We start from the raw sequence: 14,506 nt of genomic DNA, 5'->3' as shown, positions 1-14,506 counted from the left end.
TGTGAAACTAAGTACTTAATTCAAAGGATTCGATACTGTCTCCAGATAGAATTTGTCTGAACTGAATTAAGCCACAGGATGCTCAGATGGTGTTCATCTAACAGTTGAAAAAAAAATTACTAAGTCTATATCTACTGTCTCTGTTTTTTAAATTTTTCTTTTAAGAGATATTCATTTTATTTATTTAGTGGATGACAGAATTTCACATGAGAAATAAGTCAGAACACCACTTTAGAATGTATAGTTACGGTGACAGAACTGGGAGCCTCAGGCATGCAAGTCCTGCATTCTACCAACTGAGATATTTCCTGGTCTTTTTTTTTTTTCCCAGTGACGGTAGGGGAATTAATGGTTTACAGACATTAGTAAAATACCGTACTTTGTACATGTGTAACATTTCTGTTTTCCACATAACAATTCAACTCCCTCTAGGTCCTTTTCTGCCATCATGTTCCAGGACCTAAACCCTCACTCCTCACCCCAGAGTTTGTTTTACTTTGGTGCAATACACCAAACCCAGTCCAAGCTCTGCTTTGTGTTTTCTTATTTTCTGGTCTATTTTAAAAATGCCCATAGTTGATTTTATTTATTTTATTTGGTTCAGTCCAATCTGTTTTCTGAATTGTGTTGCAAACAGTAAAAATAAATATCCACTATAGCCTTCTCTAAGATTGAATATGATTTGACCAATGTCTGTTTTTTTAAAAAATATTTATTTATTTATTCCCTTTTGTTGCCCTTGTTGTTTTATTGTTGTAGTTGTTGTTGATCTTGTTGTTGTTGGATAGGACAGAGAGAAATGGAGAGAGGAGGGGAAGACAAGGAAGCGGAGAGAAAGATAGACACCTGCAGTCCTGTTTCACCGCTTGTGAAGCGGCTCCCCTGCAGGTGAGGAGCCAGGGGCTCGAACCAGGATCCTTACACTGGTCCTTGTGCTTAGCACCACCTGCGCTTAACCCGCTGTGCTACCGCCCGACTCCCTGACCAATGTCTGTTTCTCTAACCTGATCTCAAACTCGATTTCCTCTTTCCACATTTTTTTCCTTCAAAATACTTTGCTTCTTCCCAACTAGGAGACCTTCTGCCCAGAGATACTGCTTTGCCTCTATTTCTTGGTTAACTTCTTGACTTTTGAATGCTACCATAAATACTATCTACATTTTAAAATCAGGAGGCAATTAAAAATGCAAATATATTATTTTGAGATCAAAGAATTACAGTTTGGGATGCACAGATCTGAGTAGAAGTTACTAAAGCATGCCCTAAGGAGGGATGGATGTCAGGGGATTTGGAGACAGACAAAAAGGGAGACAATGTGGAAAGGTAAAAAAAAAAGTTACTGTTAAGAGGATTAACTTGGCTCTGCATAATTGGTTACAGAGTCCCTATCCTTAGTAAAAAAAGAATATATATATATATATATATATATATGTGTGTATATACATATATAGACACACACATATATATGTAATTGCTTGCATGCTAGATCATTTTAATTATTTGCTTCTTGGTTTCTTAAAACAATTGTTTCATGGCCTAGTCCAAAGCTCTCTGATACAGTTTAAACATGCGTAGAGATAACATAGATATTCTATAACTTTGTAATCCTTGCCTGACTCTTTTAAAGATGGCTCCACAGATGTTCACTTTTGACAATGCCATTTTTCTTACTTGAATATTTTCTGGATAACTCTGTGAAATTGAGATCTCTTACTATTTTCTTTCAATGATTCTCAATGGTTCCTCATAGTACTTCAGAACTCTATTTCACATAGTGTCTCTATAATGTAGGGGAAAAAATTTCCTCCTCCATGTGACAGATCACAAAAAGGTTCTTCTCAGGACATTCAGAAGTAGTAATAGGTGTAGGTATGTCTCAGGAAAAAAAAGGGTCATGGGGGGGAAAGAGGGAGGTCAAATATATATAAATATAGACAATTATAGAATAATAGTCAACCCATATCTGCAACGTTGGGATAACTACTGTAGCTTCCAATGGAGGGAATGGGATAGAGAACTCTGGTGGTGGGAACAGTGAAGAATTACCTTATAATTTTATAAATCAATAGTAAGTCATTAATAAAATAAATAATCAAACAAATTTGAAAAAAATCATGTTGAAATAAGTCAAAAAGAGAACAAGTACTGAGTAATCTCACTTATAGGTGGAACTTAAGAAATGAAGACAGAGAAAAGGAAATCACAGAGCAAAACTTGGATTTGGTGTATTGCACTAAAGCAGAGGACTCTGAGGAAGGAGAAGGATAGAGGGTGTTGTTAAAATTCGGAGCTCCAGCTGGCCAGGCTAGCTTCACAGGTGGGTAACAGAGACTCGAAGACACATGGTTGGGCAGGGAAGCTGTATTTGTTTATTCAAGTTGCATTTCTTTATTCAGGAACAACGATTTATAAACTAACCCAAACTAATCACCAAACAGAACTCTGTTGCCTCTTTCCCCTGCAGCTGTGCCAAACACTCTCGAACTCTGGAACTCTGGGACTCTGGCGGGGTTCCTTGGGGCGGGGACAAGTGGGCCCGTGAAAACTAGCAGGACTGAACCAATTTTCTTGGCAGGGGGAGAGCATACAACAGGAGGGGATTGAAAGAAATCTGAGGTTCCATTACATGATGCAGGAAGAGATGATAAATTGTATCCATGTATCAACAGCTGCATGGTCATCTATTAACTTCCCAATAAAAATGAAAAAAAAACTGAGGCTCAGGATTCTGTCCATACGAAGCCACTCTGTCCAGATACCAGAACCTGTAGCCTGTCTGTAAGTTCTCTTCCCAAATCTTTGATGCTTCTTCCAGAGAGACCTGTGCGTCTACCCATGAAGCAATATAGTTTATATGTGCAGTTTGCATATTTAAATGACTCCAGCTTAATTGCCCAGTAGTCATTTATTGTTTGATCTTTCAAAAGATAAAGTCATTTTCAAATATCAAAAAAAAAGAAAAGAAAAAAAAAAAGCTCCTCTCTATGTGGACAAAGCTCCTTCCTCCAAGTTAGCACAGTTCCACAACTCTTCATCAGGTTGGGCTATGTTGTTCAGCTAGATGTTTTCCTCGACTCATGCCCTCTTACCACCCTTGACCACTCTGTGCAGGAAATACTTATGCAACCTTGTAATGGCAACCGGACAACAGTTTCACATATACATCTGGCATGCATATTTGAATATTAGTCTTTTGTAAAAAAATATGTATTTATTAATCAGATTGATAGAAGGAGAGAGAGAGAAATAGCCAGACATCACTCTATCACATGGGCTGCCAGAGGTTAATCTTGGGACCTCATGCTGGAGAATTCAGTGCTTTATCCACTGCACCACCTCCCAGACCACTGAATATTAGTCTTTGTAGTCAAATAAAAATGTGATTTTGGTCTTATTCTTGTATATTGTCAGTTTCTTAACCTATCAGTACTGGATTAAAAAGTGATCATTCTGCAATATGACTACAAAACCAATATGAATTATAAAGTCATTAAAATTGGTATTTGTTTCTTGAAATTGTGGGATATTGTTCTGTACAGTCATAAAATGAGCCTACATGTGCATGTAGACTATGGAAGACTAATACCTTTTCAGTTCAACATGGATTTGTCAGTAAAATCAAGACACTACTAAATGATTTTTCTCTTTGTCCCCATCCTTCATTAGCATCAGACTGTTTTAAAGGAGTTGATATGTTATAGTTCAAATTATTTTATACAATATGACAATGAACTCCGGAGACAATTATGTGTTTAAAAGTATCTAATCAAAGACCTATGTCATTGAAATCATTGTTTTACTCCAAGTACTCAGCCATTTCCATGTTCAATCAACATGATAACTGAATGCCTTTTCTGAAGTAGGTTCATATTCTACTCTCTCATCGAAAAACCTTTTTTTTTTCTAGATACTATAGATGTTGAACTTAATTTAAGTCATTTTCATTGACAGTATTTGAAATTTGTGGAACTATTTTATTTATAAAATAATTCACTTTGTGCCCTTTTCATTTTCATGTATGAGCTTGTCATCACATGCCCTCTGCTGGGAATGGAAGCTAAAGGGTAAATATATGCAGAGGTGAGTACTAATGAGAAGACTATTTCTGGATATATATATATATTTTGTTTTTTTACTGAGAGGACAAGAAGGTAAAGAGGAGGAGGAAAGACAGACACCTGAAGATCTCCTTTAGCACTCATGAAGAGGACCCCCTGCAGGTGGGGTCTGGGGACTTGAACCCAGGTCCTTGTGCTTGGTAATATGTGCACTTAACCCAGTGCACCACTGCCTGTTCCTTTCTGGATATTTCCAGAAAATTAGGCCTGTCATCTCAACTATGGCCTTTACATCCAATTAAAAGTTTCTTTTAGGCAGGGGCTATGTTTTACCAGAACCTGGTCCATAATGAACTCTGCAAATACCAAACCAAAAAACATTTTATTAATATATATATATTAATATGTAATGTTAATATATATGTTTAGGAAGATATTTTAGGTGAGTGGTTAAATAAAATATAATTTAATGTACTGTTTCATATGGAGATGGCTCACTAGATAGAGTACACACCTACTACCATAATTGAGGACCTGGGTTCAAGCCCCCTGCAACCACTTGGGAGCTCCATGCAGGTGAAGAGGCTTCGTGCATGGAGTTTTGGTAGAGCAGTTGAGTGTTGTTGTGGTGTCTTTCCTTCTCATTTGATCTGTTTCCTCGTCCCTACCTTAACCAGGAGCAGTGGAAACATGCAAGACCTGAAATTCCAGCAGAAATCTTAGTGATGAGAAATAAAATGTAATATTTTAGAAAGTGTCCTTGAAAATAAAGTTTACAAATGATTAAGAGGGGAAAGATTAGAAATGAAGCAATTATTTAGTATAGTTTTGCAATAATGTACATGAAAGGTAATTGTTTCTTAGATCTCTCCAGAATAGGGTAACCTTGTTCATTGCTTTCTCTATTCATTCTGATCTTCCTTGAACCTTTTCTTTTCTGAATGTCAATTGGTTGACAGCTTCCCTACACTTTATCACTTCCTTAGGCACTGTCACATACAGTAGGTCACATTTCCTCTTTATCTCCAGGTGTTGCATTTCTCTTTCAGATTCACTTTGTGTGAAAAGAAATTATGATCTATTCTATTGCTTTATTATCTCTAATTACAATAACAATAATAATGTCTGCAGACATGTGCCATATAGATGATCAATAAATAGATGTGATAGTCAAGTCTTTTCTTGAGGAACTGAATTGCATTAGACTCAAATATATCATTTCTCCAAAACCCTTAGTTTGTCTTTGAGTAACGGTGTTCAAATTTTTATTTCATAAAATACATTTATCTAGCAAGATGAGTTCAATGTGGCAGCAAAAAAAAAAAAATTGCAACAAGTTACATTTGAAAAATCCTGGAATAAACAAACGTTTTCAGTGCAATGGGAGTTCTAAAAGTCACTAGTTTGTGAATTGTGACCTCTCAAAATGGAATGGATTATCTGGTAATTTCACCAAATGTCAAGTTATTTGAAAATTTTAACTTTTACCTAGAACACTGCTCAAAATTATATGAGTTCTTACTTTTCTATATAATAAATTCTGGAGGGTAGAGTTTTTCCTAATCATGTTCATAATCAGAATATGACTCATCTTCTTCTTTTTTTCTTTTAATGGCTATATCTAGGACTTCACCACTCCAGGCTGGCATTTCCCAGGCAGAGTAAGCAAGAATTTTCATAATAGATACGTATTCTCTATTAATGTATCACTTCTGAATGTCCCACAGTAGGTTTATACATGTATTATAGTATAAAATATAGTGCTGTGGTATATTTAGCATGATGTCTAATGGGTATAATTAACATTCATTCTCCCTGTGTACATGAATGCAGTACTACAATATTTTTTTAAAAGATATATATAATTAAGAATCTGTGCAAGTATTTTTCTGGAATTTACATTCTGATATGATATTGCTGGATCATATGATAGATTCAGTGTATAAAGATTATCATATTTATTATTTTTACCAGAACTTGACTGTACTTACTTACCTTTTAAGACCTGTCTCTTGAGTTTATACTATAATAATTTATAATAGTTTATTGAATAATTTATAATAGTTTATTGAACTCACATTTTTATTGCATTGACTTTGGCTAATTATTAGCTATTTGAGTATAATTCTATACTTGCAATGGAAATTCTGTGGATTTTACATTGTTTTTTGTTGTTGTTGTCTTCATTTATTATTACCGCTTGGCAGTCTTTCTTCTATGTCAGCATTAATAATAATTTTATTTCTTATCCCTTATTAGTTTCACTTAAATAATGAAGAATAAAACACAAAAACACTAAAATATTTGATAAACTGTTGAGTTAGCCATGAAATTTTGCTATAATTGTACTGGAATAAAAATTCCAGATTAATTTTAGAATAATTGTCATCAATGATACGTTACTCTGATTTAGCTGCACAACTAAACTCTGTTCTGTATTGTCTCTTCATCTTGTTAACTTAGTAGTGTTTATGGCAGCATCTACAAAAATTCCCTTTCTCCTATAAGTCTTTGTTTCTGTGTTTGCCTTTCCTTGCAGTTTGATAGCGCCTAGGCCTTCTAAGACTATGCTGAAGCAAAGGAGCGAAGACAAGTGGTATGTTCTGTTTTACCATTATTATCTTTACTTATTGGATCGAGACAGCCAGAAATCAAGAGGGAAGGGGGAGATAGGGAGAGACAGACAGACAGACAGACAGACAGAGACAGAGAGACACCTGCAGCACTGCTTTGCCACTCGTGAAGCTTTCCCCTAGCAGGTGGGGACCGGGGACTGGAATCTGGGTCCTTGCGCATTGTAACATGTGCTCAACCAGGTGCGCCACCACCCGGCCCCTACTTCTTCATACTAAGGGAATAGCCCCTATTATTTTCTACTATTTTAGTTGCTGTGTAGAATTTGGATAGGCTTTTTTTTTTATCAATTTAATGAAATCCATACATATGCATATTATTTTTTAAAATAATGAATAGATCATAATTTTCTTGACCTTTTATAAAGCATATTTTATAATATTCAGTGAGATCTTTCATCTTTGCTAGTCAATCAAATATGATAAACTGTGTTCTGAGTATGAACTATATTAGAATAAAATGTACTGTTCATTAACATACCATTAGATCCTATTGCTGTTTTCTAGGAAAAATAAATGGGCTTATAATTTCAGCTCCTGGCTGAAATTATAAACTCCTGTCAAGTTGTAAGTTGCTGATGTTGCCACTTTTAGGCTTTCTGGGTGGGTCATACTCTCTTATTTTCATTTGTAGTGTTTTTGCCTCTATTTCACATCTGTTATCATATGTACTAATTAAATAACTTTTTTTCTGTATAGCATAGCCCCATAAATATTGTGTACCTTTCCCAGAACTCACACAGCATAACTAATAAGCTGAGTGTTCTTATAGAAGTTTGAAAGTATGATACTGTGCTTTTAGTAAAGTGTCAGGCTTCTACAGAGAACCTCTAAAAAAATCAAATCTTAATAATTGTTGGATCACCTGCCCCACTCTTAATACAGGGCTTATAATGAGTGCATAGTAATAAGTGACTTCTTTCAAATTCCAATTTTTTTTATTGCTGCCAGGGTTATCACTGGGTGATAACCATGCCAGCACTATGAATCCACTGCTCCTGATGGCCATTTTTTTCCTTTTTTTTTTCTTTTCTATTACACTTGATAAGACAGAGAGAAATTGAGAGAGGGAAGAGGAGGTAGAGTGGGAGAGAAAGACACCTGCAGACCTGCTTCACTGCAGTTGGGAAGCTAGGGAGAAGGGCCTCGAATCTGGGTCCTTGTGCATGGTAATGTATGCATTTAATCAAGTGTGCCACCTCCTGGCTCCCTCAAATTCAACTCTTAAATTAGAATTTATTACTCTTATTTTGTGTTAAGATATTTCCCAGGGAGTCGGCAATAGCGAAGCAGGTTAAGCACACGTGGTGCAAAGCGCAAGGACCAGAGGAAGGATCCTGGTTCGAGCCCTGGCTCCCCACCTGCAGGGGAGTCCCTTCACAGGCAGTGAAGCAGGTCTGCAGGTGTCTATCTTTCTCTCCCCCTCTCTGTCTTCCCCTCCTCTATCGATTTCTCTCTGTCCTGTCCAACAACAACAACAGCAATAATAGTAACAACACCGAAAAAACAACAAAAGGGAAAAAGTAGCCTCCAGGAGCAGTGGATTCATAGTGCAGGCACCAAGCCCCAGCAATAACCCTAGAGGCAAAAAATATATATATTTCCCTTCAGAAATAAACAAAATAAACTGATATACTATCACTTTAATATTCTGTATCTACCATGTAGTAAATACCAACCACCTCAGGTTCCAGAGGACTAGATGAGCCTTATCTAATAAGTAACAATAAACAAGCAACCAAACAAGATTTGACTAAACACTTTATTTATGATAGGTTTTTACCATTGCTAAACCACAAAGACTGAAGTGTTTCTTCCTTTGAGGATTAGCTTTCAGTTCAAAGAAAAAAGACAAACCTTGTTAAAAAAGACAAACCTTGTTAAAAAGACAATGCTTGTTAATTTGTTTTGCCACCACCAGGGTTATTATCACTGGGACCATTTTAATTTTCTTTTTTTTTTTTCTTTTGATAAGGTAAGAGATGACAGCACACTACTCCTACCACCAACTAAAATCTTTACCATCATATCCTGGCCTCCAGATATTTTCTTCCCTTTCCAGACCCACCTTGGCCCCCCAGTCCAGAGTCTTTTGCTTTGCAACAGTACACCTCATCTAGTCCAAGTTTCAGCTGTGTTTCCACCTTTCTTTCTTTGCTTCTTTTTTTTTAAATAAATGAGACTATAAGTTAATAGGAGTGTATATAAACACCATTCTTTCTTTGCTTCTTAAGTACCACCTGTAAATGAGAATATCTGGTATTATCCTTCTTCTGGCTTATCTTACTTAATGTGTTTCTTTAAGTTCCACCAAAAATATGAGAAAAGAGAAGATTTCATCTGTTCTTACATCCAAGTAATATTCCATTATATATATATACCACAGTTTTCTTAGCCACTTTGTCTTCTTCTTCTAGCGTTTGCCCTTCTTCCGTAGCCAGTCAACAGCGTCAGGTCAGGTTGAGCCTGATGTAAAGTTTCGAGACTTAGCCACTCATCTGTCTTGGACATCTGGGTTGCTTCCAGATTTGGGCTACTACAAACTAAGCTACTACCTCCCAGCCTGGGCCTCCCTGGCCTGGGCACTCCCCACTGACCACAGCCTGACACACAGGACCCCCAGTCTCCCACATCTGCTCCCCCAGGAATGGCCCAGGGCCTCTCTGCATTATAACAGCAGCATGGCACAGTACACTCGACTTCATGCTTGGTGCCAAAACCAATGGCAAGACCATCCTCAAGGCCTCCAGTCCATTTTCCAGGAGCAGGTCATGACAGAGTCGGTGCACACCTGGCAGGACCACAGCTATCTAGTGACGTACATCAACAAGAATGGCAGCTTTGCCAATTTGAGGATTTATCCACATGGATTGGTGTTGCTGGATCTTCAGAGCTATTTTACCCAAGGCAAAGAAGAAATTGACAGTCTTTTGAACAAGATAGAAAAGCAAATGAGTAAGTAGGGCACCAAAGTAAAAACCGAGTGGTGAGGGGTAGACATGTAGCTTCCTGGGCCAGTGGGGGGTGGGAGTGGGCGGGAGGGATGGGTCACGGTCCTTTGGTGATGGGAATGGTGTTTATGTACACTCCTAGCAAAATGTAGACATATAAATCAGTAGTTAATTAATATGAGAGGGGGAAATCAATTGTATGTCTCAAAGGTTCTCAAAAGAAAAACTGAATCTTTTTAATAGATAGGCTACGTTATTTGATATGCGGACTCTCTCAAAAGCCTAGACCAAGTAGATTAGAAGCTTCCAATAGCACAGCTATATACAAGATACTGGGTACTGTACAGCAAACCATAACAAAGGGACTTTTCAAAGTTAACCCAATTAACAAATAATGTGATGATAATATTAACTATTGATTGTCTTTTTGAACCCTAAGACAGCAGGAACCTCACATCTTCACTATAGAGCCCCTACTTCCCCCAGTCCTGGCACCCTTGGATAGGGCTCACTTTCCCGTATGCATCTCCCAATCCATACCAAATAATATTGCATCCGCCGATCACAACCTAACCAAAGCAACGATTGCCATCTCAACATGCTTCACCTCAGAGTGTATCCAGAAACTTCATGTGTGGAATGACAACCCTTCAGCTTCATTACTCGGGTGAGACCTTTCCTTTTATAGTACACTCTAATTTCATCTCAGGTAGTTCACTTTCTAACAAAGTCCCATAACCTAGACATACACCAGTTTCTGTGAGAGAGAGCGTATGTGCACACGTATCCATAAACTACTGCAAAATATATACCTGAAAGCAGGATTACACTAGAGTTTGCAGTGAGTACCTCCCTAACACTTCCTCTCCACTATTCCAAACTTGGGATCCATGATTGCTCAACAAATTGTTTGGCTTTGTATGTTAACTCTCTTTTCAATCACCAGGTTCCAGATGCCACCAGGATGCTGGCTAGGCTTCCCTGGATTGAAGACCCCACCAATGTGTCCTGGAGCTCAGCTTCCCCAGAGACACACCTTACTAGGGAAAGAGAGAGGCAGACTGGGAGTATGGACCAACCAGTCAACGCCCATGTTCAGCGGGGAAGCAATTACAGAAGCCAGACCCTCTACCTTCTGCAACCCTCAACGACCCTGGGTCCATGCTCCCAGAGGGCTAGAGAATGGGAAGGCTATCATGGGAGAGGGTGGGTTATGGGGATTGGGTGGTGGGAATTGTGTGGAGTTGTACCCCTCCTACCTTATGCTTTTGTTCACTAATCCTTTCCTAAATAAAAAATTAAAAAAAAAAAAAAAAGAAAAGCAAATGAAAGAGTTGAGTCAGGACAGTACTGGGCAGGTGAAACGATTACCACCCATCGTTGGAGAAGAGGCCATAGACAGATAGTGACCCACCGCCGCCGATGGGCGCCTGGTTGAGTATGACATAGATAAGGTGGTGTATGATGAAGATTCACCTTACCAGAACATTAAAATTCTACACTCAAAGCAGTTTGGAAGTATCCGCATCCTTAGTGGGGACATCAGTCTGGCCAAGAGTGATCTGGCATATACCCATGCTATCATGGGAAATGACAAAGAGGACTACACTGGCAAAGACATGCTTATCCTGGGAGATGGAGACAGTGGCATTTTATGTGAAATACTCAAACTGAAACCAAAGATGGTCACTATGGTAGAGACTGACCAAATGGTGACTGATGGATGTAAGAAGGACATGCAAAAAACATGTGGCGATGTCTTAGACAATCTTGAAGGAGACTGTTGTGAGGTTCTGATAAAAGACTGCATCCCAGTACTGAAGAGATATGCCAAAGAAGGGAGGGAGTTTGATTATGTGATAAATGACCTAACATCTGTTTCAATCTCCATATCTCCAGAGGAAGATTCCACATGGGAGTTTCTCAGAATGATTCTTGACCTCTCCATGAAAGTACTGAAGCAGGGTGGGAAGTATTTCACACAGGGGAACTGTGTCAATTTGACTGAAGCCCTGTCGCTCTATGAAGAACAACTTGTGCGCCTGTATTGTCCTGTGGAATTCTCAAAGGAAATCGTCTGTGTCCCTTTGTACTTGGAATTGTGGGTATTTTAGACTTCAAGCTAAGCCTTGAAGATCAATCTCTAAACATGTGTGCTACAAATAGTCTTCCTGACCATCACATACTGTACATGACATCAAAACAAGTCAGACAATCGATTGTGAATTCCTTCAACTCTTTTTTAAATTATTATTGTAATTTAAAAACAAAAACAAATGGAAAATGTATATTTTAATGACCTAGGGTGTTAATTATTTGAAATTCACCTGAAGGATGGATGATTAGACAGAACAGCAAAGGCTGCTAAATGCACTGATCCCTTAGCATGTGGTTTTTGTTACCTCTTTTCCTACTTTCTGTATGGGCATTTTTTGTTTGGGTAGACTTCTCAATTCAGTTGTGTGGAGGACTGAACACCATTGTTGTTATTCTAGTAGACGTTCTTGATGGTGTTTCTTTCCCCTTAAATTCACTTAGACATTAAAATTTGATGCTTCTAAGAAAGTAAGAAATAGAATAGCTTCAATTAAAATTGCAAAAGAGAAAAAAAAACTAAGCTACTGTGACTATAGGTATACAAAGGTTTGTTTGGATAGTTGTTTTGTGTCCTTTTGATAGATTCTTAGGAGAGGAACTGCTGAATCACAGGGCCTCTCCATTTCTAATATTCTGATGAACCTTCATACTGTTTTCCATAGGGGTTGAAATAATTTACACTCTCACCCACAGTATAAGTGATTCTTTTTCTCCATATCTTGACCAGTTTAGAACACATTTCTAATAAGTAAATCTTTCCATGTGCTCACATGTATGGAGTCTTTTTTTTCCATTTCTATAAACTGAAAATAAAAATCAGTATGACCCATGGTTTTATAGCTTGTGTGAACACACACATACATGTTTAAGAGTTATATACTGCCTATATGTCTGCCTTCCTTTTGACTTTTCTTGCCACCATAGTTATCATTGAGCTTGATTTCTATGGAAGGACTTCACCACTTCAGGTGTCATTTTTTCCTTCTTTCAGAGGAAGAGGTAGAGAAGGAGAGAGAGAGAACCTACAATCCCATGCTCATGAAGCGTCCTCCATGCAAGTAGGGACCAGGGGCTTGAACCAAGGTCCTAATGCATGGCAGTGTGTGTCTGTCTTTTAGTTATATTTTTCTAGATGGCCCCTAACATGAACATATAGGGACTTCTATAGGGCTGTCCACTGTATTAACTCTTACAATATAGATGATCAAAAGAGCCAGGACAGAGACTGGGAAGGCTACCAGGGGAGTTGATGGGATATGGAGATCAGGTTATGGGAATTGTGCAGAATTGTACCCCTCTTATTATATGGTTTTGTTAATGTCTCCTTTCTTAAATAAAAAAATGAATCAGTATATATAAAACTTTAAAGAATAAAATTAAATAAGAAATTTAAAAAAAGAGCCAGGGTATCTTGATTCTTTCCTTCTTTTTTTAACCAAATCATTTATCACGGAAATGTTGATTTCCAAGGATATTATTGTCACAAGGTAGAGTTTTATTTATATATTTTTATTTATTTAGTCATGAGAGAGAGAGAGAGAAGGAAAGAGAACCAGGGCATCACTGTAGCATTTGCGATTCAGAGGATCTGTTGGGGCTTGAACTTGGGACTTCATACCACAGAGTTTAACTCTTCATCTATTGCTCCCCTCTCTATATACAAAAAGGTAGTTTTAAATTGCTCCTATAAAACAACTATGTGGTCCCAATAAGCTCCAGCATTAGTGTCAGTACTCTTTTTTTTTTTTTTAATTTTTATTTATTACCTTATGTTGCCCTTGTTGTTTATTGTTGTCATTGTTGGATAGGACAGAGAGAAATGGAGAAAGGAGGGGAAGAAAGAGAAGAGGAGAGAAAGATAGACACCTGCAGACCTGCTTCACTGCTTGTGAAGTGACTTCCCTGCAGGTGGGGAGCCGGGGGCTCGAACTGGGATCCTTACGCAGGTCCTTGCGCTTTGCACCACCTACGCTTAACTCACTGTGCTACCGCTGGACTCCCAGTGTCAGTACTCTTGATTGACTACCAAACTCATCTCCCTCCTCATTGGAAACTGGATCTCTTATTCCCTTTAACCAAGAATGTCTGTTTTTGATAAACCAGATCTTCTCCCAGTTTTCCTAATTTCAGTAAATGGTCCCACATATATCTATTCATGTGAAAAATTCTAGTCACCTTTCCTTCATCTTCTGTATTCACTGTAGCCACCATAGCTACCAGTCATATTCAAAATATAACTAGATTCTGTGTCCCATCTCTTAGCATATTTACTGTATACATATCACCTTCACTTAGAATTTATGTCACATATTCTCAGTCTAACATCACCTATTTATGCTAAGCAAACATATAAACATATTCTCATTCATTATCAGATTTGTTGTTCACAATTTGTACTTCACATTTTCCTATTTTGATTACTCATTTCTTCACTTGTTCATTTAGAATCTTTTCTAAGCTACTGTTTTTTCCTATTAAGATAAAGTCTCTGAATTCATATAAAATCATAATTGAGTTGTTTGGCCTTCTAGGTAAATTACACCATTCTGCGTAAAAGACTCTTGAATTGAAATTCTTTACACTCTGTTTTTCTAGAAACTATATTACCGCTTTGTAGATACCAGTATTACACAGTATAAATAGGATCACAGTCTGGATTATTTTATTTATTGTATAGAGACATAAGATGAAAAGTGGGAGACATAGAGAAAGAGAGACCAGAGATCTCCAACACTGCTTCACCACTCAGGAGGCTTCCCCCCTGGAG

The 14,506-nt window shown here is 37.7% G+C and overlaps 1 pseudogene; it reads left to right on the top strand.

The window, feature by feature from the left end:
• Nucleotides 1-9,367: 9,367 nt before the first annotated feature.
• On the top strand, nt 9,368-11,756 carry LOC103118428 (spermine synthase-like; annotated as a pseudogene).
• Nucleotides 11,757-14,506: the final 2,750 nt, after the last annotated feature.

The sequence above is a fragment of the Erinaceus europaeus genome, chromosome 2 (genome assembly GCF_950295315.1).
Source record: "Erinaceus europaeus chromosome 2, mEriEur2.1, whole genome shotgun sequence".
NCBI classification, from domain to species: domain Eukaryota; kingdom Metazoa; phylum Chordata; class Mammalia; order Eulipotyphla; family Erinaceidae; genus Erinaceus; species Erinaceus europaeus.
Note: the sequence above shows the minus strand (reverse complement) of the source record. Positions and strands in the feature narration are given on the sequence as shown.